We start from the raw sequence: 22,468 nt of genomic DNA, 5'->3' as shown, positions 1-22,468 counted from the left end.
TAGCCACAAAAAATAAAATACCTAGGAATACAGCTAACCAGGGAGGCGAAGGAGCCCCCTACAATAAGAATTACAAAACACTGCTGAAAGAAATCAGAGATGATACAAACAAATAGAAAAACATTTTATGTTCATGGATAGGAAGAATTAATATTATTAAAATGGCCATACTGCCCAAAGCAATTTTTTTTTTGGGTAAATAATTATTTTGTTTTTATCAGGATTCACATTACTTCAAGGTTCAAATTAAAATTGTTTTCATCTTTATTGGAATTTGAATGTTTGTGACCAGAAAAAGCCATAGAAAATTGACTTTGTTTTTTGGTTTTTGATTTATTTATTTATTTATTTATTTATTTATTTATTTATTTTTTTATTATTATACTTTAGGTTTTAGGGTACATGTGCCCAAAGCAATTTACAGATTCAATGTTATTTAAATCTACCAATGACATTCTTCACAAAATTAGAAATAAAAGGTATTTTAAAATTCATATGGAACCAAAAAAGAGCTTGAATAACCAAGGCAATCCTAAGCAAAAACAACAAAACTAGAGGTATAACATTACCCAACTTTGAACTATATTACAATGCTACAGTAACCAAAACAGCATGGTACTGGTACAAAAACAAGCACACAGACCAATGGAACAGAATAGAGAGCCCAGATATTATGCTATACACCTACACCTACAACCATCTGATGTTTGACAAAGCCAACAAAAACAAGCAATGAGGAAGTGACTCCCTGTTCAATAAATGGTGCTGGCATAACTGGCTAGCCATGCAGGAGATTGAAGCTGAACCCCTTTCCTTATACCATATACACAAATCAACTCAAGAAAGACTAAAGGCTTTAATGCAAAACCTAAAATTATGAAAACCCTGGAATATAACCTAGGAAATGCCATTTTGGATATAGGCCCTGGCAAAGATTTCATGACAAAGATGCGAAAAAAATTGCAACAAAAACAAAATTTGACAAATGGAACCTAATTCAACTAAAGAAATTCTGCACAGCAAAAGAAACTATCAACAGGTTAACAGACAACCTACAGAATGGAAGAAAATACTTGCAAACTATGCACCTGACAAAGATCTAATATCCAGAATCTACAAGGAATGTAAACAAATTAACCAGCAAAAAACAACCCTATTAAAAAGTGGGCAAAGGACACGAAGAATTATTTTTCATAAGAAGGCATATACATAGCCAACAAGTGTATGAAAAAATTCTCAACGTTACTAATCATTAGAAAAGTGCAAATCAAAACCACAATGAAATACCATCTCACACCAGTCAGATTGGCTATTATGAAAAAGTTAAAAAATAACAGATGCAGGTAAGGCTGCAAAGAAAAGGGAATGCTTATTCATTGTTGATGTGGATGTAAATTAATCCAGCCACTATGGAAAGCAGTCTGGAGATTTCCCAAAGAACTTAAAACAGAACCACCATTTGGCCCAGCAATCCCGTTAGTGGGTATCTATCCAAAAGAAAACAAATTTTTCTACCAAAAAGACACATGCATTTGCATTTTCATCGCAGGATTATTCGCAATAGCAAAGACATGGAATCAACCTAGATGCCCATCAATGATGGACTGGATTTTTAAAATGTAGTATATACACACCATGGAATATTATACAACCATAAGAAAGAACAAAATTATGTCCTTTGCAGCAACACGGATGGAGCTGGAGATGCCGCTGGAGGCCATTATCCTAAGTGAATTAATGCAGGAACAGAAAAGAAAAGCAAACACTGCATGTTCTTACTTATAAGTGGGAGCTAAACACTGGATACTCATGGATATATGGATAGCAACAATAGACAATGGGGACCACTATAAAGGGGAGGAAGGAGGGGGCATTGAAAAATTGACTATTGGGTACTCTGGGTGACAGTACCCGGGTGACAGGATCATTCATATTCCAAACCTAAGCATCATGCAATATACTCAGGACATGCAATAAACCTACATATGTAACCCCCCCCGAATCTAAAATAAAAGTTGAAAAAATTTAAAACATAAAAAAAGACTAGTGTATGGAGAAAATCAATCTGAAGAGCAAGGGCCCAATCTTGATTTACCTGACATGTCTCTTCACGTGAAATACAATATCCTGTTTCAGCTCATCTTCCCATTCATTCATCACTACCACAAACTTCAGCAAAGAACTGTTGAGAATGCAAAACAAACCACTCACCAGTTGCCATTCCAACTCCAGTGGCAACTCCAACGTCTGTAGAAGTCGTAGCCTCTGAGAAGAAATAGGAGAAAGTGATACAGAATGCAGACATTTGGAAAAATGTGTAACAGTCTTACTTTATGTAATATCTCTACAGGAGCCGTCGCGTCCCCAGAAGTTCATGTAGGCAGGTTTCTCCAACTCTTTCATGACTCACTTGTGTTGAAACTCCCAGGTACAATGGTCGTGCCAGTAGTTATCCCAGTGGTAACTGCAATCACAAGAGGAGATAATCAATTTATGAATTCCTTTTCATCTAAAATTAGGATTTGATTTAGAAAAAAAATCATACGTTTCTCAAGTGAACTAAGAGGTTTATCAGGAACTTTCTTGCCTTAAGTGATACATCATGCATGGTCTCATGATATCATTGTATTGCAAATAAGTAACCGGCAATTCACAAGGAGTAAACTATTTATATCCTGGTAATTTGTACTCAATGATTGAGGAAAAAGTCCACTAAGTTCATTATAGCCAATTTGATTTAGTTTAAGATGAAAAGAAAAAATAATCATTTGATTGCTAGTGCTCACCTATTTTACTTCCAGCCTCAGTGGTTCCACCATTGCCCAAAGAAGTTGTGGCTTCTAAGTGAAGGGAGAAAAGAAGTAAATTCAGAAGAATCCTATAACTGAGAAAATCCAGTGGTATTCCCAGGGTATGGCAAGGAGTGTATATGTTTGGGGGGAGGGAATCAGTCATATTCCATGACTGAAGCCCCTTATATTCCCTATTAGGTTACCTGTGTTGGAACTTCCAGGTGCAACTGTTGTGCCAGAGACTATGCCAGTGGTGCCTAAAGCAGGCAGAGAGAAAAATAACCCAAGTTGTGATGCATTTACCATCCCAAGAAGAGCATGGACAACAATGACTATCTATGACTTGAAAGCAGCAGAAGACCTTTCTTGTGCTATCCTGTCACCATGAAGTGTGCTCTCCATTTTTAAATTCAGAGTCACAGTAAACACATTAGTTTGTAGTCCAGCCTTGATTATTTGGCTCCTTAGAGTTAAATGTCAGAGGTTTCGGGGTCTTTTTCACGCTTACCTATTTCACTTCCAGGGTTTGGCCTCTCAGATGTGCCACTGGTAGCTTCTAATGAAAAGAAATGAAAACAATATTTGTGTAAAGGTATTCAACTGCATTCAATAAACTTATAACATCCGTATTCCAAAATATGACACATCTAAACCTCCAGAGTAACTTCTATCATCTCTGCTGCCTTAAATAGAACTATATGGATTTATATTGCCTCTGTAGGTAATGGGGTAATAGGTTGAATGTTAAAAGGGGAATATTTCTGGACTCTGAGCCTCTTTTTCTATAATTTTAGTATAAGGTTTGACCCCAGGAGAAATGATATGAGTTTTATAAATACAAGCTTTGTTTAACAAATATCTCTATGAAAAGGCAAAAGCCCGATGTAGATTTGTAGGAACTCAAGAGTTGCCAATTCTTTGGCCAGGTGCAGTGGCTCATGACTGTTATCCCAGCACATTCGGAGTCCAAGGCAGGCAGATCACTTGAGGCCAGGAGTTCAAGATCAGCCTGGCCAACATGATGAAACCCCATCTCTACTAAAAATACAAAAAAAAAAAAAATATCTGAGTGTGGTGGTGCACACCTGTAATCCCAGCTACTTGGGTGGCTGAGGTAAGAGAATTGCTTGAACCCTGGAAGTGGAATTTGCAGTAGGCTGAGATCACACCACTGCACTCCAGCTTGGGCAACAGAGTGAGACTGTCTCAAGAAAAAAATATATATACATTTGTCATTTTTTCTCATTTCTCATTTTTTCTCGTGTATGTTAATATATGCATATATATTTATGTGTGTGGGTATATATATAGATATATATTTGCCAGTTCCACTTTCATTGGTTATGCTTCCTTCCATGGAAGTTATATCTTCTGAGAATAAAAAGGAAGAAAGTAGTGAGGGCTAACAGAAAATCATCGAAAGATATAATGTGCCATTGCTGCAGTTAGCCCCCAACCAAAAAAAAAAAACCAACAGCAGCTGTTTCCTCATTAACTCACCTGTGTTGAAACTGCTAGGTGAGATGGTGTTGCCAGAGACCACTCCAGTAGTACCTAAAAACATAATGGAAGGGTACTACTATATCAATTTTATTCTTATAATAAAAGTGCATTCTATAATAGAACGAGGCAACTACAGAATTCTTCATTATGCAAAAAGAACATTTTCAGGGATAGCTTGTTCCAAAGTTATTTTGTGTGTTTGCAAATGTAATGCTCCATTCTCACGATAAACTTGGTGGGGGGAGGGTGCAATGTGAGGTGGTGGTGGAGTCTCAATGAGAACGTCTCTTTTTCCGACTCAATGTCAGTAAAACAAACGTACTTTATTTACCTAGTTGAATGCTAGTGACTTGGCTACCTGATACCCCTAGAAGAAGGAACAAAGCAGGACTGATTACCTGTTGAATTTTCATTTGGGCAAAATATTGGCGTTGTAGAAATTGTAGTGCTCTAGATGAGTTGAGGCATGACAAAAGAGTGTAGTGGTATAGTGTAGTGGTGATTTAGTATCATGGTTAAGAGGACGGATTTTGAAGCCAGAGTGCCTGAGTTGAAATCTGTTGTTTAATCGCTGTGCGATCTTCATTCAGTTAGTGAATATCTTTGAGCCATAGGTTTTCTCATCTGGAAAGTCTGTGAGAACAATAGTGCTTACCTCACAATTTGGGATGAGGGATAAAAGAAATAATAATGAGAAAAATGTGTAGTAGTGTCTGGAACATAGTTCATGCTAGAAAGTGTTAGCTACTAAGCCAGGCGCGGTGGCTCACGCTTGTAATCCCAGCACTTTGGGAGGCCGAGGCAGGCGGATCACGAGGTCAGGAGATCAAGACCGCGGTGAAACCTCGTCTCTACTAAAAAATACAAAAAATTAGCCGGGCGTGGTGGCGGGCGCCTGTAGTCCCAGCTACTCGGAGAGGCTGAGGCAGGAGAATGCCGTGAACCCGGGAGGCGGAGCTTGCAGTGAGCCGAGATTGCGCCACTGCACTCCAGCCTGACAGAGCGAGACTCCATCTCAAGGGGGGGGGGGGGGGCCATGCCCCCCGGGGGGGGGGGTGGCGGGGAGGCGGGGGTGACCCCCCCCCCCCCCCCCCGGGGGGCAGAGAGGGACACCCCCCCAAAAAAAAAAAAAAAAAAAAAAAAAAAAAAGTGTTAGCTACTATTGCTTTTATTTGAAGTGAAAAGTGAGCAGGCTAGGAAGCTTGTGTGCTCACCTGTATTCATTCCACTTCCTGTGGTCCCAGTGCCTCTAAAGGATGTCGTAGCTTCTTGGAGAGGAAAGATAGGAAAATATGAGGTGAGAGGAATTAGCATTGTGAGGAAAGTGAAGGATGCACTATTCTTGATAACAGAGCCACGGGAGGCACTTTACTACTAAATCGTTCTGTGGAGGACTCTCACCAGCTGGCTGGCTCACCTCTGTTTGAACTCCCAGGTTTAGATGTATTGCCAGAAGCTACCCTAGGCTGTCACCCAGGCTGGAGTGCAATGGTGCTGTCTCTCACTGCAACCTCCATCCAGGTTCAAGTGATCCTCCTGCCTCAGCCTCCTGAATAGCTGGGATTACAGGCTCATGCCACCACACCTGGCTAATTTTTGTATTTTTAGTAGAGAAGAGGTTTCACCACATTGATCAGGCTGGTCTCGAACTCCTGACCTCAGGTGATTCACCCACCTCAGCCTCTCAAAGTGCTGGGATTACAGGTGTGAGCCACCATGCCTGGCCTGTGTTTTCTCATGCATAGTTTTATTCCCAAATCAAATAAAGATGCAAATTCCTCAACAGAGGACTCGATTTTTCTGGAATTCAATGGCAGTAAGACAAGTGGCTTTTTTTCCTGCCATATTTACCTATTGTGCTTCCAGTTCCTTGCTTTGCTGACCCTCTAGTGGTAGCTCCTAAAAGGATAAAAATAGAAAAGCTTTTCAATATAAAGGTAGACTAGAGTTAAAGGGATAACTACTGTACATTTCAGTCATTATTGTGCTCAAGGAAAAATATATCGTTCGAGGCAAATCTGTGTGCATTTTGGCCTTCTGTTGACCTGAAATAGAACCCTCTGAGCCAGTAATTAATTTTCCTGATATACGTAAAATGGAGATAACTAAGATGGAAAAAGAAAACTTTTCATACAATTATCACTTTCACTCTCATTTGCAGAGACATATATGTGAGGCTTGGCCCTGGAAATGGAAGGAAATCTGCCCAAGTTAATTCAAAATCAAGTAACAAAACACTGATCTTAGATGAGAGTTCCTCGAAAACTCCTCCTCGAAAAACTATCCTATTAAGAAGCAAAGTATAATTGTAATTTATTATCACTCAAAAGTCATACATACATGCCTGCACACACACACACACACACACACACACACACACACACACACCCCATTAATTCTCACCTGTCTTCCATCCCACTACAGTGGTTCTATGGACTCCTGTGGAAGTTGTGGCTTCTGGAAGAAAAAGAGAAGCAACGCGTAAAGGATGAGGACTTAGAAGGACGGGGAAATATACTGTGATGCTCTTACAGAAGAAGAGCAATGTGAAAGACATTTTTGCCATCTTATTTCCAGAAAGGGAGCTTTCTTCTCAGCTTGTTAGCCTACCTGTACTGGAACTTCCAGGTGCAACAGTTGTGCTCAAGGCCGCACCAGTAGTGCCTGAAACGAGAAGGCTATGGTGTCATCATGAAGACTCTTTTGCATGGAGGCAGTCTAGGTATAAAATAAATCTGTATTTCCTGGGCCATATCACTCTAATTGTGCACTGGCCAGCTCCGGGAGGCACCATTGACACAGACTAGTTTGTCTATGTGGCTGTTCTATGGGCATGTTCTTCCACTGACCTTTTTGCTCCTGGATTGAATTATGTATTTTTCCTATATTTTAATTATTTTGTTCCTTCGGTAAACATTTATTGAGCCCTGTTTAGTACTAGGGATCAGTAAACAGAGACTTTTTTCTCAAGAAGCCTATCTTTAAGTAGGCTTACCTAGCACATATAATATAAAACCCTCAAATGTGAGACAAAATAATTTCTTTAACATATTTACCAGTTTTACTTCCAGTGACTTGATCATCTGATGCACCAGAGGTGGTTCCTGATGATTAAAAGTAGGAGAAAAGATTCTGAGTATGTTTTGACGTGTAATCAATCACTGAGGAAACCATTCAGCAACTTAATATTTAAAGCTAAGGATGGAAAGCAATTGCTGGTTCATTTTAGTCATCTGTTCACCTGAGACAGAACCTTCTGGGCCAGTCTTGGCTCCAGCTGATTCTGTAGTAATACCTATAATATCCACTGGGTTAATAGTCCAGGGAATTACAGCTCCTACTACCCTCTCCAGAAATCTATGTCTTAAGGCCAGGCATTGGAAAAGGCTGGTTCACAAGCCAGCTCAGGGGAATGGATGGGAGCACCTGCCCTCCCTACACGATAATCTTTCAGATCCAGAAGCAAACTCATGACACGACTTAATGGCCACGCTAACCTCCAAGACCCCTAGTTCTCAGTGATTTCACAACAGTGACTCTGACGGCTTCTAAGGAAGCTTTGGTCTCTGGAAGAGGAAATGAAGCAGAAAAGATGTTTGGGGTTACATATTCCTCCTTGAAATTAAACAAGTGATGACTGCCACTGAAAATATTCATTTACCTGTAACAGAACTTCTAGGTGCAACAGTTGTGTGAGAGATGGTGCCACTGGAACCTGGAATCACTAAGAGGAAGAAACTTATGCCATTTAATTTACATTAACAGATGGATTAGAAGAAAAACATTATGTTTTTTGTTAACTCAGAGGGCCTATTCCAGAATTCCTCATACACCTTTCAACAAGGATACTTCATTCCAAAAAAGATTAAAAAAACCAAAGGCTAAGCTCTCATATTAGAAGTATCCTTATTCTCTGAATACTGGTAAATATCAGGCAGATATTCACACTTTCCCATGCTCACCTGTTTGATTGCTGGAGAGTTGGCTCCCCAGTGCAGTGCTCATGGATTCTATAGAAGAGAAAAGAGAGAGAATATTCTGCTGTCTATAAATGTAAAACTTAGAGTAAAACACTAGTATTCTGAAATGTGGGGGCTTGGACAAAGATTTCCATAGGAGATTACTCTGTATTTATTTCAATCAATTTGAATTGTTAGAACTATTTCACCAACTTCCCATTTTTACCTGTAACTGTTACTGCTTCAGTGATTCCAGAGAAAGTTGTAGCCTCTGAGAAAAAGGGAAAAAGAATACCAGTGAGGGCAAAGATTAGAAGAATCTGAGAAAAGCATGGTAGGATCACCCAGGGAGACACCTCATTGAGGAGCCCTTCCCAAACAGGGGTTCCTCCCAGCCTGGTGCTTTACCTGAGTTGGAGCTCCCAGGGGCAACTGTTGTACCAGAGGGCACTTTAGCTGTGCCTAGGCAGGAAAGAAAAGAAAAAGATCAACAGAGCGACACATTTGTAACTCTTAGAAGAACGTGGCCAGCATCATGTCTACCTGGGACCTTGGAGCAGCAAAAGATACTTCCCGGACCTATAACTGACAGGAGGTGGCATTTTCTATGTTTACCATGTACCTTTGTAAGGCCAAGGTTAATGCAGTGGCTAATGTGCCTGCTGATCATTTTTGCCAAGATTGAAGGTCATATCAAAGGCTTTCTCCAAATTTACCTGTCTTATTTCCTGGTGCTCCTGTGGCGGCTCCTAATGAAAAGGAAGAGAGGAGGAGGAGGAAGAGGAAAAAAAGGGGAAAAAGAAAGAAGAAAGGAAATTTTGAATTTTTGCCCTTGAACTAAAATGTGAAATCTTAATGATTTCTATGCCAAATACAAGTCAGTACTGTCATGATACACATACTGAGTTATTTTCAAAGGAAAAACCCTTTCAGAGCCACAGCTACTGTAACTCTCCTCTCTAGAGGCCTTGAACCCTGATGCTAGTCCTAGAGAAGAAAAAGACTTTTGGAAATTTGGGCCCAAGTTGTTCCAAATCTGAAAGGAAATCCTGGTTCCTTTGAAAGAGCTTCAAAAGGAAATGAAAAACTCTACTCCACATTAAAGACATCCTTTGCATAATCTATGCAAACTTTCTATAACTTAAAATTATTCCAAAATAAAAGTTCATTGAGAAAATGTTTTCCCTAACAAATCTATCAAAATACAACAGTAAATAATGAAACCCCCATAATCTTCACCTGATTTTATATCTGCTCCAGTGGTGCTACTTCCTCCTAGGAAAGTTGTGGTCTCTTAAAGATGGAAAGAAAACCAAAATTAATTGAGTGTTAAGGAAAAAGGATGAGCTAAGTGATACCATTACATGAAGGCGTCCAATTCAAAATGTCTTGCCACCTACTAAGTTAGAAAAGAAACTTTTCTGACTGCAAAGGTGATGTAAACCTTCAATACACCAGTGTATTTTTTTTAATGGGGAATAAAATAATTTTAACTCATACGGTTCTTAATTAGACTTTAGGTAGTTCTTAATTGGAATAAGATATGTAAACTTCTTAATAAAAATGTTTATAGTAAGGAACTCATCAATGATAGATATACTCACTACTATTATCATTTTCATTGATTTAAGTATCAGAATTTTCATGCGCAAGAATTTTGCCAGAAGGAGTGGGGACAGCCTCAAGGCTGGCCACAAATTGCCTTTGCTTGGATGTCCTCTCTTCAAAAAAAAAAAAAAAAATTGCCAGCAGCTACCACATTGGAACTTGGAATTAGAGAGGTAAAGGAATCAATATCTTTATTCTTTACCCAAAATAAGAAAGAAAATGGCTGAGGATGAAGGTGAGGAAACTGTGTTTTCTCAATGTGCCAACAAGCTCTTTTTTTAGATGTTTCTAGACCCAGGAGTTGAATCTGTATGTTTTCCATGCACCATTTCTATCTCAGAAAATTTAAAGACAAAAATTTCATTATCTCAATTACTTCCTTTAGGTATCAATGAGAGAAAGAAAGACATTTCTCTCCAATCACCCAATTGATTCTCTGTGCCTTAGCTCCATGGTGAAGTCTCCCTGAAGCAGAGGAAAGGAAGACAAAGGAGTCTGAGTGTCACGTTTGGTAATTAGGTAAAATCCCGCCAATCTGATAATGCTTGTTCTGAAAATACTCTTCATAGGAAGTACAAGCATTAGATGTGATTCAGGCAACGTTGTCTACTGGGAAGCAGGTCGTGCTTCATCAGGGCTTACCTGCAGTGGGTCCAGTGCCAATCACTCCACTTGCTCCAGGAGAAGTTGTAGCTGCTGAGAGAGTGAAAAAAAAAAATAATAAAAATAAAAATAAAACACGGAAAACATTCCGGAATTTAGAAAGGGAATGGTCTGCTTTTGCATAGAAGCAGGAAAAGGGAAAACATATTATTGTAGAAAGCATCCAAGAAACGGCTCTGTGCCAAATTGTGGACTCACCTGTGCTGAAACTTCCAGGCGCAACTGTTGTGCCAGGTGCCATCCCAGAGGTGCCTGAAACACAAAGGGATTGAGGTGACCATGGTGAATGAGTAAGTCAAATGAAGACCTGAATCTAAATGGGATATACTATATTTATTTTTTATAAAAGAAGTCATTTCCCCTGAGGATATGGCAGTTGGTGAACTAGATGCATTTGCCTGCTGTCAATGCTTCACAACTAGAGCAGATAGAGACAGTGTCCTCAGCTTCAGGCACTTCTGGAGTTTGATAAAAGGGAAACTAGATGGATTTCCCCAGTGCTCACCTGCTTGCTTTCCTGGTGCTGCAGTGATGCCTGCTGTGAGATAGAAAGCGGGGGGAAAATGTTTTAAATGTGCTGAAACCATCAGATGCAGGAGAAGATAAAAAGCAAGAAAATGTGTAAGCATGCACACACATATAAATGCATGCGTCCTGGGTCCATGGGGCTCTTTTGTATTTCATACACTCTCATGGAAAACTTTCTGAATTCCACCTCAAATGCTAGTGACAGTTGTAACACAAATGGAGAAATTCCATTCCGTCCTCAGACACAAATCTGTAAGTCTCCATTCTAGAATTCTTAGATTTAAAAAAAAATTGTATCTCCACCAGCAAAACTATCTTGAATCACTTGCAGCATCCCTAAATAAAACATAAACTCTCTCAAGCAAAGCTTAAGAGACCTGATACTTATGATGCCAAATCAGGGGCTGTTTCTTCTCACCGGTTTTGAATCCAGTTCTGGAAGTACCAGTCTCTTCAATGGAATTTGTGGCCTCTGAGGGAAGAAAGAGTGGTGAAGTCTGTGAATTTGGAATACTGGGAGAGGATACTGAGGTGGGACTTTATCATCGCAGCCCTAAAAGACATAGCATGACATTTGACATTAAGTAAGACACATTTCCTTCTTGTTAGGCTACCTGTGTTAGAACTTCCAGATAGAATGGTCGTTCTAGAAGATTCTCCCGTGATACCTGAAATGGAAAAAATAATAGAAATGGAATAATAGAGCATTGTCTCCCCATTTAAGCTTGGAAGGATCAACATGGCAACCCTAAAGCATTGAAGCCCTTTCCTGAGAACATTCTATTTCTATAAAGAATGGAAAATGAACAACTTTCTAGCACTTCATTTTCCAGGCCAACCAGAGATGAATGTGTTGCTACTGGGTTTCTCTGTCACTATGTCACAAGGGTAGACACCAATAACAGACAAACAGAGAGCCAAATCATGAGTGAACTCCCATTCACAATTGCTTCAAAGAGAATAAAATACCTAGGAATCCAACTTACAAGGGATGTGAAGGACCTCTTCAAGGAGAACTACAAACCACTGCTCAACAAAATAAAAGAGGTCACAAACAAATGGAAGAACGTTCCATGCCCATGGATAGGAATAATCAATATCGTGAAAATGGCCATATTGCCCAAGGTAATTTATATATTCAATGCCATCCCCATCAAGCTACCAAAGACTTTCTTCACAGAATTGGAAAAAAACTACTTTAAAGTTCATATGGAACCAAAAAAGAGCCCACATTGCCAAGACAATCCTAAGCCAAAAGAACAAAGCTGGAGGCATCACGCTACCTGACTTCAAACTATACTACAAGGCTACAGAACCAAAACAGCATGGTACTGGTACCAAAACAGAGACATAGACCAAGGGAACAGAACAGAGCCCTCAGAAATAATACCACACATCTACAACTATCTGATCTTTGACAAACCTAACAAAAACAAGCAATGGGGAAAGGATTCCCTATTTAATAAATGGTGCTGGAAAACTGGCTAGCCATATGTAGAAAGCTGAAACTCGATCCCTTCTTACACCTTATACAAAAATTGATTTGACGTGGATTACAGACTTAAATGTTAGACCTAAAACCATACAAACCCTAGAAGAAATCCTAGGCAATACCATTCAGGACATAGGCATGGGCAAAGACTTCATGACTAAAACACCAAAAGAAATGGCAACAAAAGCCAAAATTGACAAATGGGACCTAATTAAACTAAAGAGCTTCTGCACAGCAAAAGAAACTACCATCAGAGTGAACAGGCAACCTACAGAATGGGAGAAAATTTTTACAATCTACCCATCTGACAAAGGGCTAATATCCAGAATCTACAATGAACTCAAACAAATTTACAAGAAAAAATCAAACAACCCTATCAAAAAGTGGGTGAAGGATACGAACAGACACTTCTCAAAAGAAGACATTTATGCAGCCAACAGACACGTGAAAAAATGCTCATCATCACTGGCCATCAGAGAAATGCAAATCAAAACCACAGTGAGATACCATCTCACACCATTTAGAATGGCGATCATTAAAACGTCAGGAAACAACAGGTGCTGGAGAGGATGTGGAGAAATAGGAACACTTTTACACTGTTGGTGGGACTGTAAACTAGTTCAACCATTGTGGAAGACAGTGTGGCAATTCCTCAAGGATCTAGAACTAGAAAAACCATTTGACCCAGCCATCCCATTACTGGGTATATACCCAAAGGACTATAAATCATGCTGCTATAAAGACACATGCACACATATGTTTACTGCAACACTATTCACGATAGCAAAGACTTGGAACCAACCCAAATGTCCATCAATGATAGACTGGATTAAGAAAATGTGGCACATATACACCATGGAATACTATGCAGCCATAAAAAGGATGAGTTCATGTCCTTTCTAGGGCCCCGGATGAAGCTGGAAACCATCATTCTGAGCAAACTATCGCAAGGACAGAAAACCAAACACCACATGTTCTCACTCATAGGTGGGAATCGAACAATGAGAACACTTGGACACAGGGTGGGGAACTTCATACACTGGGGCCTGTCATTGGGTGGGAGGAGGGGGAAGGGATAGCATTAGGAGATATACCTAATGCTAAATGACGAGTTAATGGGTGCAGCACACCAACATGGCACATGTATACATGTGTAACAAACCTGCACATTGTGCACATGTACCCTAGAACTTAAAGTATAATAATAAAAAGAAGGCATTTCTGAAATCAACCTGTCTTACTTCCTGGTGCTCCAGTGGTGGCTCCTAATAAAAAGAAAAAGAAGAAGAAAAAGGATGAGAAAGAAAGAAAGAGAAGAAAAAAGAAAATTTTGAACTTTAATCTCTGAAGTAAAACATGACAACCTAATGGGTTCTGTGCTGAATACAAGTCCACACTATGATGATATATGCAGGCTATGCTCTGCTCAAAGGGAAATCATTTCAGAGCCGAAGCTACTACAGCTCTCCTCTCCAGAGGCCTAGAACCTTGAAGTTAGTCTCTAAGAAGGGAAAGCCTTCAGGAAATTTGGGCCCACATGTTTACAAATCGAAATCTAAGAAGAAACTGTGTTTCCTCTGAAATATTACAGCCTTAAAAGAAATTTAAAAGTACACTCCACATTAAAGCGACTCTTTGCATAATCAATGCAAATTTTCTGTAACTTAAAAACTCATTGTTAAAAAATGTTTCCTCTAAGAAATCTATCAAAATGCAACAATAGATAATGAATACTGCAAAATATTTACCTGATTTTATTTCAGTTCTAGTGATGCCAATTCCACCTAGGGAAGTTGTAGTCTCTTAAAGATGGAAAGAAAACCAAAATTAATTGAGTATTAAGGAGGGATGAGCTAAGTGGATGTCAAGATGTGCAATAAGCCTAATTCAAAATGTCTTGTCACCTACTGTTAAGTCAGAAGAGAAATCCTTCTGACTGTAAACATGATGGAAACCTTCAATATCCAAGTTTAATTGTTAAATGGTGAGATAAAATATTTTCAAATCATATTGTCCTTAATTGAAATTTAAGTGTTTCTTAATTGGAATAAGTTATTTAAACTTAATTTCAAAAGGTATACAGTCAGAACTGAAATTAATCATAAATGATTGATGTGCTTATTACTATTATCATCCTTATTTATTAAGTATTAGATTTTTCACATGCAAGCATTTTGCCAGTGGCTACCACATTGAAACTTGGAATTAAAAAGTGATAGGAATCAAAATCTGAATTCTTTACCCATAATGAGAAAGAACATGTCCTATCATGAAGGTGTGGGAACTATGTGTTTTCTCAAAGTGCCAAGAAGCTCTTTTCAGAGGTTTCTAGAACCAGGATTTAACGTATATATGTTTTCCATGCACCATTTCTGTCTCACAGAAAATTTAAATGACAAAACTTTCAATAACTCAATTATTTCGTTTAGATATCAATGAGAGAAATAAAACCATTTCTCTCCAATCACACAACTGATTCTCAGTGCCTTAGCTTCATGGTGAAGTCTCCTTTGAACAGAAGAAAGAAAAACAAAGGAATTTGAGTGTCGGGCCTTTAGTCATTTAGGTAATATCCTACCTATCTGGTAATCTATGTACAAAAAAGACTCTTTACAGGAAATACAAATACTACATGTGATTGAGGCAATGTTGTCTACTGGGAAGGAGGTAGTGGATTGTCAGTGCTTACTTGAAGTGGTTCTAACCCCAGTCATTCCACTTGCTCCAGGAGAAGTTGTGGCTTCTGGCAGAGGAAGGACATGAATGGAAAAGATTCGGGGGGGGATGGAATGGAATGGTGATGCTTCTGCATTGAAACACTCAAGAGGAAGATATTATAGCAAGCACCCATAAAAGGATTCCCCACCACACAGTGGATTTACCTGTGCTGAAACTTCCAGGGGCAACTGTTGTGCTAGGCGCCACCACAGAGGTGCCTGAAACACAAAGGGATTGAGGGGACCCAAATCTTAAAGGGATATGGTGTATTTATGTATTTATTTATTTCCTACAACATACATCTCTCTCTGAGCATGTGGCTGATGGTGAACTACATATATTTGCCTGCTTTCAAAAATTCATAACCAAAGCACATAGAAAATGTTTCCAACTTCAAGCACAACTACAAATTTGATAAAAGGGAAACTAGACGCATTTTCTGGATGCTCACCTGCTTGCCTCCCTGGGGCTGAAGTGATGCCTACTGTGAGGTACATAAGAAAAGAGAAAAAAGATTTAAATGTGTTGAAACTTCAGATGTTGGAGAAAATCTTGGGAAAGCCAATTGTGAGATACATACACACATATGCATGCATGCACCCTGGTTCCACGGGGCAATTTCCTACCTCACACACATGCACACATGTACACACAGAAAACTATCTGACTTCCAGCTCAAATGCTGGTGATACTGGTAACAAAATGGGAAAATCCTATCCCATCCTCAGCCTCAAGGAAGGGGGACTCAATTTTAGAATAAGTAGTCTTTCAAAAAAGATTTCTCCCTAATAACAAACCTGTATTGAATCACTTGCAGTGTCTTTATAAAAACCACAAACACCCTCAAGGAAAGTTAAAAGACCTAATCTAGATGACCCCAAATTATGGGCTTTTTAGTCTCACCAGTTTTGGATATAGTTCTGGAAGTTCCAGTTTCTTCAATGGAAGTTGTGGGCTCTGAGGGAAGAAATAGAGTAGGGAAGTCTGTGAGTTTGGAATACTGAGGAGATACTGGGGTGTTATTTTATCATAGCAGCCCTAAAAGAGATATCATGACATCTGACATTAAATATGAGGCACTTTATTCCTATTAAGCTATGTGTGTTAGAACTTCCAGATATAATGGTTGTTCCAGAAGATTCTCCAGTGGTACCTAAAAAGCAAAAGGGATAAATGCAGCAATAGAGCATTTTCTCCCCATTTATGCTTGGAAGCATCAATGTAGCCCTAAAGCACTGGAAGCCCTTTCCTGAGGATACTCTGTCTCTGTAGCAAATGGAAAATGAACAACTTCTCGCGCTTCATTTTCCAGGCCAACCTGAGATGGACGTGCTGCTGCTGGGTTTCCCTTTTACTATAAGGCAAAGTAGAATAGGGTTTAAATCATGCTGACCTGTTTCTCTTCCAGGGACATATCCTCCTGATGTGCCAGAAGCGCCTACAGGAGAAATACAGGAGAAATCCTGCTTAAGGTTTTAACCTTATAAGAAGGACTTTTTGATACAGCTGTAGGGGCATTTAAATAATCAGTTGACTTCATGAAGCTTTCTAGTGAGGGGAGAGAAGAAATAAACATCATGTATAGCTAAATGAGAAAAATGATAGAAAGTGTCCAGCTGTGGGTGGAAAGGTAAATTGGGTAAAGGACGGCTGGATGTTCTGCAAGGATGGAATACATGTAATAGACTCTCAAGCCTCATATCAGAAAAAAATGTCTCCATAAGCCAGGGTACTGAAGACAGCCTAGCTCAGCCATCTGAGATCATGGAATCACAAGCAGAATAACTGACCAGATATAGGACACAATATGGCCCCAGAGAAAATTCCCCCTCCCTCAAAAGCCTTCACATTATTTGTTCCCTGTATCCACCTAGATAGAGAGATGATGAGAGCCTCAGGCCTCAGCCTAACAAGCTCACCTCCCGGTGGTCCTGCTTGAGTGGTCCCGCTGCCTCCTAAGAAAGTTGTGGCCTCTGACAAAGAAAGGAATTGGATGTATGAAGACTGCACAGGACATTCTGGGGCCCCATAAGCTGTATTGCCCAAGGGGCCATGTTGAGAATTCCTGACCTGTGTGGGCACTTCCAGCTGCCAGAGTTTTACCCTCAGTAGTACCTGAAATAAGAGAGGATTGTGATTAGTTGGTCAATCTGTTGTCATTAATGAAATGGTTATAGACTCCTATAGAAAAAAAAAATTATTAAATACACCAGAAAAATTATTTCTCTAGAGTTTCTGTTTTTTGTTTGTTTGTTTGTTTTTAAGAGTTAATCCATATATTACCCATGGAACATATAGTTCCTTTGGCAAGTTTGTAGAGAAAGTCCTCTACCATGGAGTTCCTTATTTAGGGTATTGTTACAGATAGATAGATTTGGGCCCACATCACCTCTGTAACTGTCAGAGAATGGGCTCCATGATGCCCTGATGAAGGGTCCTTAGACCCAAAGCACAAGACATAAGGAGGAAATGTTGAAGTGTCTGAACTATATTTATTGATGTTAAATATTGATCATCTGCTAAATGTTTTTCTAATATGCCAAATATGGGAAATTCAGACTTTTGCCATATTCTAGCAAGACACAGAAAATCATATCAATGTACACTTAGTTCCTTAACTGAGCTCACCTGTGATTGTTTCAGCTCTTGTTTTTCCACTTTCTCCTAAAGAAGTCGTGGCCTCTGTAAAAGAGGGAAAAAGAATAGCAGTGAGGGCAAAGATTTGAAGAATCTGAGAAAAGCATGGTAGGATCACCCAGGCAGACACCTCACTGAGGAGCCCTTTCCAAGCACTGGTTCCCCCCACCCTGGTGTTTTACCTGAGTTGGAGCTCCCAGGGGCAACTGTTGTAGCAGAGGGCACTCCAGCTGTGCCTAGATAGGAAAGAAAAGAGAAAGATCAACATAGAGACCCTTTTATGACCCTTGAAAGAATGCGGCTGACAGCATGTCCATCTGTGACTTCAAAGCAGGAAAAGACGCTTCCTGGTCCTATAACTGACAGGAGAGGCATTTTCCATGTGTATCGTGTTCCTTGGCAAGGCCGAGGTTAACGCAATGGCTAATATGCTTGTCCTGATTTTTTTTTTGCCAATGTTGAAGTTCATTTGAAAGGCTTTCCCCAAGTTTACCTGTCTTACTTCCTGGTGCTCCAGAGGTGGCTCCTAATGAAAAGCAAAAGAGAAGGAGAAGAAGGAGGAGGAAAGAAAAAAAAGAAGGAAGAAAAAAATTTTTGAATTTTTATCTCCAAATTAAAATATGGGCATCTTAACGATTTCTACACTGATTTGAAGCTAGTACACTAATGTTATATAGACTATGCTCTTTTCAAAGGGAAAACCATTTCAGAGCCAGAGCTATTATTGTAACCCTTCTCTGCAGAGTCCTAGACACCTGAGGTTAGTATCTGAAAAGGCAAAGCCTTTAGGAAATTTGGGCCCACATATTTACAAATCCAAATCCAAGGAAAATCTCTGTTTCCCTTAAAATATTATAGCTTTAAAGGAAATTTAAAACCACATTCCATGTTAAAGTGATTTTTGCATTATCAATGGAAATTTTCTGTAACTTAAAATTATTTCAAAATTAAAAGTTCATTAAAAAAAGTTTTTCTCTACAAAATCTATCAAAATACAACAATAAATATAAATGCCCCAAAGTCTTTACCTGATTTTATTTCTGCTCCAGTGGTGCCACCTCCTCCTAGAGAAGTTGTGGGTTCTTAAAGATGAAAAGAAAACTAAAATTAATTAAGTATTAAGGAAGAAGGATGAGCAAGTGGATGTCACTACATGAGATAAGCCCAATTCAAAATGTCTTGTCACCTACTAAGTCAGAAAAGAAGACCTCCTGACTGTAAAAGTGATGGAAACCTTTAATACACACATTTAATTGTTAAAATAGGGAGATAAAACATTTTAACTCACATGGTTCTTAGTTGGACCTTAGTTATTTCTTAAATGGAATAAGATATGTAGAATTCTTAATAAAAAAGGGTATATAGTAAGGAACTCATAAATGATAGATATGCTCACTACTATCATCATCATTTATTGCTTTAAATATTATAATTTTCATGTGAAAGAATTTTGCCAGTGGCTACCAAAAATGAACTTGGTATTAGAGAACCATGGGAATCAATATCTCAATCTTTACCCATAATGAGAAGAAAATGGCCTACAATGGGGTAAGGGAGCTATGTTTTCTCAGCGTGTCAACAAGCTCTTTTCAGAGTTCTAGAATCAAGAGTTCATTTATATATGTTCTTCACACCATTTATATCTCATAGAATATTTAATGACAACCATTCCAATAACTCTACTTCCTTTAGATATCAGTGAGAGAAAGACATTTCTTTCTAATCACCCAACTGATTCTCAGTGCCTTAGCTCCATGCTGAAGTCTCCTTGAAGCAGAGGAAACGAAGATAAAAGAGTGTGAGGATCTGACATTTGGTTATTATGTAAAATCCTGCCTAACCAGTAATCTTTGTTCAGAAAATGCTCTTCACAGGAGGTACAAACAGTAGATGTGATTCAGATAAACTTGTCTACTGGGAAGCAGTTAGTAGTTCATCAGTGCTTACCTGCAGCGGGTCCAGTCCCAGTCATTCTACTTGCTCCAGGAGAAATTGTGGCTATTGAGAGAGGAGGGACATAAATGAAAAAGATTCAGGGGCCTAGGGATGGAATGGTGGTGCTTCTGCATAGAAGCACCAAAGGGAAGACATTATTGTAGGAAGCACTCAAGAAACGATTCCTGTGGAATCAGTAAAGAAACTGTGGACTCACCTGTGCTGAAACTTCCAGAGGAAACTGTTGTGCCAGGTGCCACCCCAGAGGTGCCTGAAACACATTATACCTCTTTTAGAGTCAGGTCTTCATTTGACTTACTGACCATTATGACTCAGTAAGTCAAGTGAAGACCTGACTCTTAAAGGGATATAATGTATTTATTTGCCACAACTGAAATCTCTTTTTTTGAGGTTGTGGCAGAGGGTGAACTAGATGTATTTGCTTGCATTCAACAATGCACAACCAAAGCAAACAGAGAAATACTGTTTGCAACTTCAGGTGCTTCTCCTGGAAATTTAATAGAAGGGAAACTAGATGCATTTCCCTAACACTGACAAACTTGCTCCTCTGGCACAGTGATGCCTGCTGTGAGATAGAAAGAAGGGGAAATAAGGTTTAAATGTGCTGCAAACTAGATGTAGGGCAAAATATTGACAAAGCAAAGTTTTACCCATATACAGATACACAGATATGCATGCATGCATCCTGGTTCCATGGAATTTTTTTCTATTTCACACACATACACACACTCACACACACACACAAGGAAAACATTCTGAATTCCAGCTCCAATTCTGGTGATAGGTGTAACACCACTGGAGATATCTCAACCCATTCTCAGACCTGGAGCAGTGAGGCTCAATTCTAAAATTAGTAGATTTCAAAAAAAAAAAATCTATTTCTATAGCAAATTCATTTTTAATTGCTTGCAGTGTACCTAAATAAAATGTAAATACTCTTAAGAGAAGCTTGATTCCTAATCTGGATGACCCCAAATCATGGACTGTTGGCTGGGCGCGGTGGCTCACGCCTGTAATCCCAGCACTTTGGGAGGCCGAGGTGGGCGGATCACGAGGTCAGGAGATCGAGACCATCCTGGCTAACACGGTGAAACCCCGTCTCTACTAAAAATACAAAAAATTAGCCGGGCGCAGTGGCGGGCGCCTGTAGTCCCAGCTACTCGGGAGGCTGAGGCAGGAGAATGGCGTGAACCCGGGAGGCAGAGCTTGCAGTGAGCCGAGATCGCGCCACTGCACTCTGGCCTGGGAGAAAGAGCAAGACTCCGTCTCAAAAAAAAAAAATCATGTACTGTTTATTCTCACCAGTTTTAAAGCCAGTTCCAGAAGTACCAGTCCCTTTTGTGGAAGTTGTGGCCTCTGAGGAAAAAAAAGTAGGAGAATAGTGACATTCGGGAATTGGAATACTGCAGAGGATATTGGGGTATTACTTTATAATAGCATCCCTAAAAGAGATATCATGACATCTGACATTAAATAAGAGGCATTCCCTTCCTGTTAAGCTACCTGTGTTAGAACTTCCAGGTATAATGGTCGTTCTAGACAATTCTCCAGTGGTACCTAAAATGCCAACAAAGGGAAATGGAGCAATAGATCATTATCTCCCCAGTTAAGCTTGGAAGCATCCATGTGTGGCCCTAAAGTACTGGAAGCCCTTTCCTGAGGACACTGTATCCCTGTAGAGAATGGAAAATGAACAATCTCCAAGTGCTTGATTTTCCAGGCCAACCTGGGCTGTGTGTGTTGCTACTGGGTTTCCCTTTCTCTATGAAGCAAGGGAACAATAAGGCTTAAATCACCCTGACCTGTTTCCCTTCCAGGAGCATATGCCACTGGTGTGACAGAGGTGCCTATGGGAGAAACAAAGCACACTTCTATATTTATAAGTAGGACTCTTTGATACAACTTGGAACATTTTAATAATCAGTTGTTTTCATTAAGTTTTGTAGGAGGGGAGAGAGAAACAAATATCATGTGTAAGTAAAGGAGAAAAATGATAGAAAATGTCTCAAACTGTGGGTGGAAAGGAAAAGTGGGTAAGGAGAGGTGGAAGTCCTGGAAAGTTGGAATATATGCAATATACGCTCATACTTCATATCAGAAAAAAATTGTTTCAGTAAGCCAGGACACTGAAGACAGCCTGGCTGAGACATCTGAGGTCATGAATTCACAAGCAGAATAACTGACCAGGTTGATATGACACACTATGGCCACAGAGAAAATGCAGGACCCTCCCTCAAAAGACTTTCACTGCGTTACTGTTCATTACTGTTCACTGCAGCCACCCAGATCGAGAGATGATGAGAGCCCCAGGCCTCAGCCTGACAAGCTCACCTCCTGGCGGTCCTGCTCGGGTAGTTCCACTGCCTCTTGGGAAAGTTGTGGCCTCTGAGAAAGAAAGGAATTGGAGATATAAAGACTAGACAGGACATTCTGGGTTTCCCAAAGCTGATATTGCTTAAGGGGCCATGTTCAGAATTCCTGACCTGTGTGGGCACTTCCAGGTTCCAGAACTTTGCCAGAGGTGCCCTCAGTAGTACCTGAAATAAGAAAGGTGGTCAGCTGGTCAATGTGTTGCCTCTCAAGAAATGGGCATGGGCTCTTAAAGGAAAGAT

Source organism: Hylobates moloch, unplaced genomic scaffold, assembly GCF_009828535.3.
Source record: "Hylobates moloch isolate HMO894 unplaced genomic scaffold, HMol_V3 SCAFFOLD_13, whole genome shotgun sequence".
Lineage (NCBI taxonomy): Eukaryota > Metazoa > Chordata > Mammalia > Primates > Hylobatidae > Hylobates > Hylobates moloch.
Note: the sequence above shows the minus strand (reverse complement) of the source record.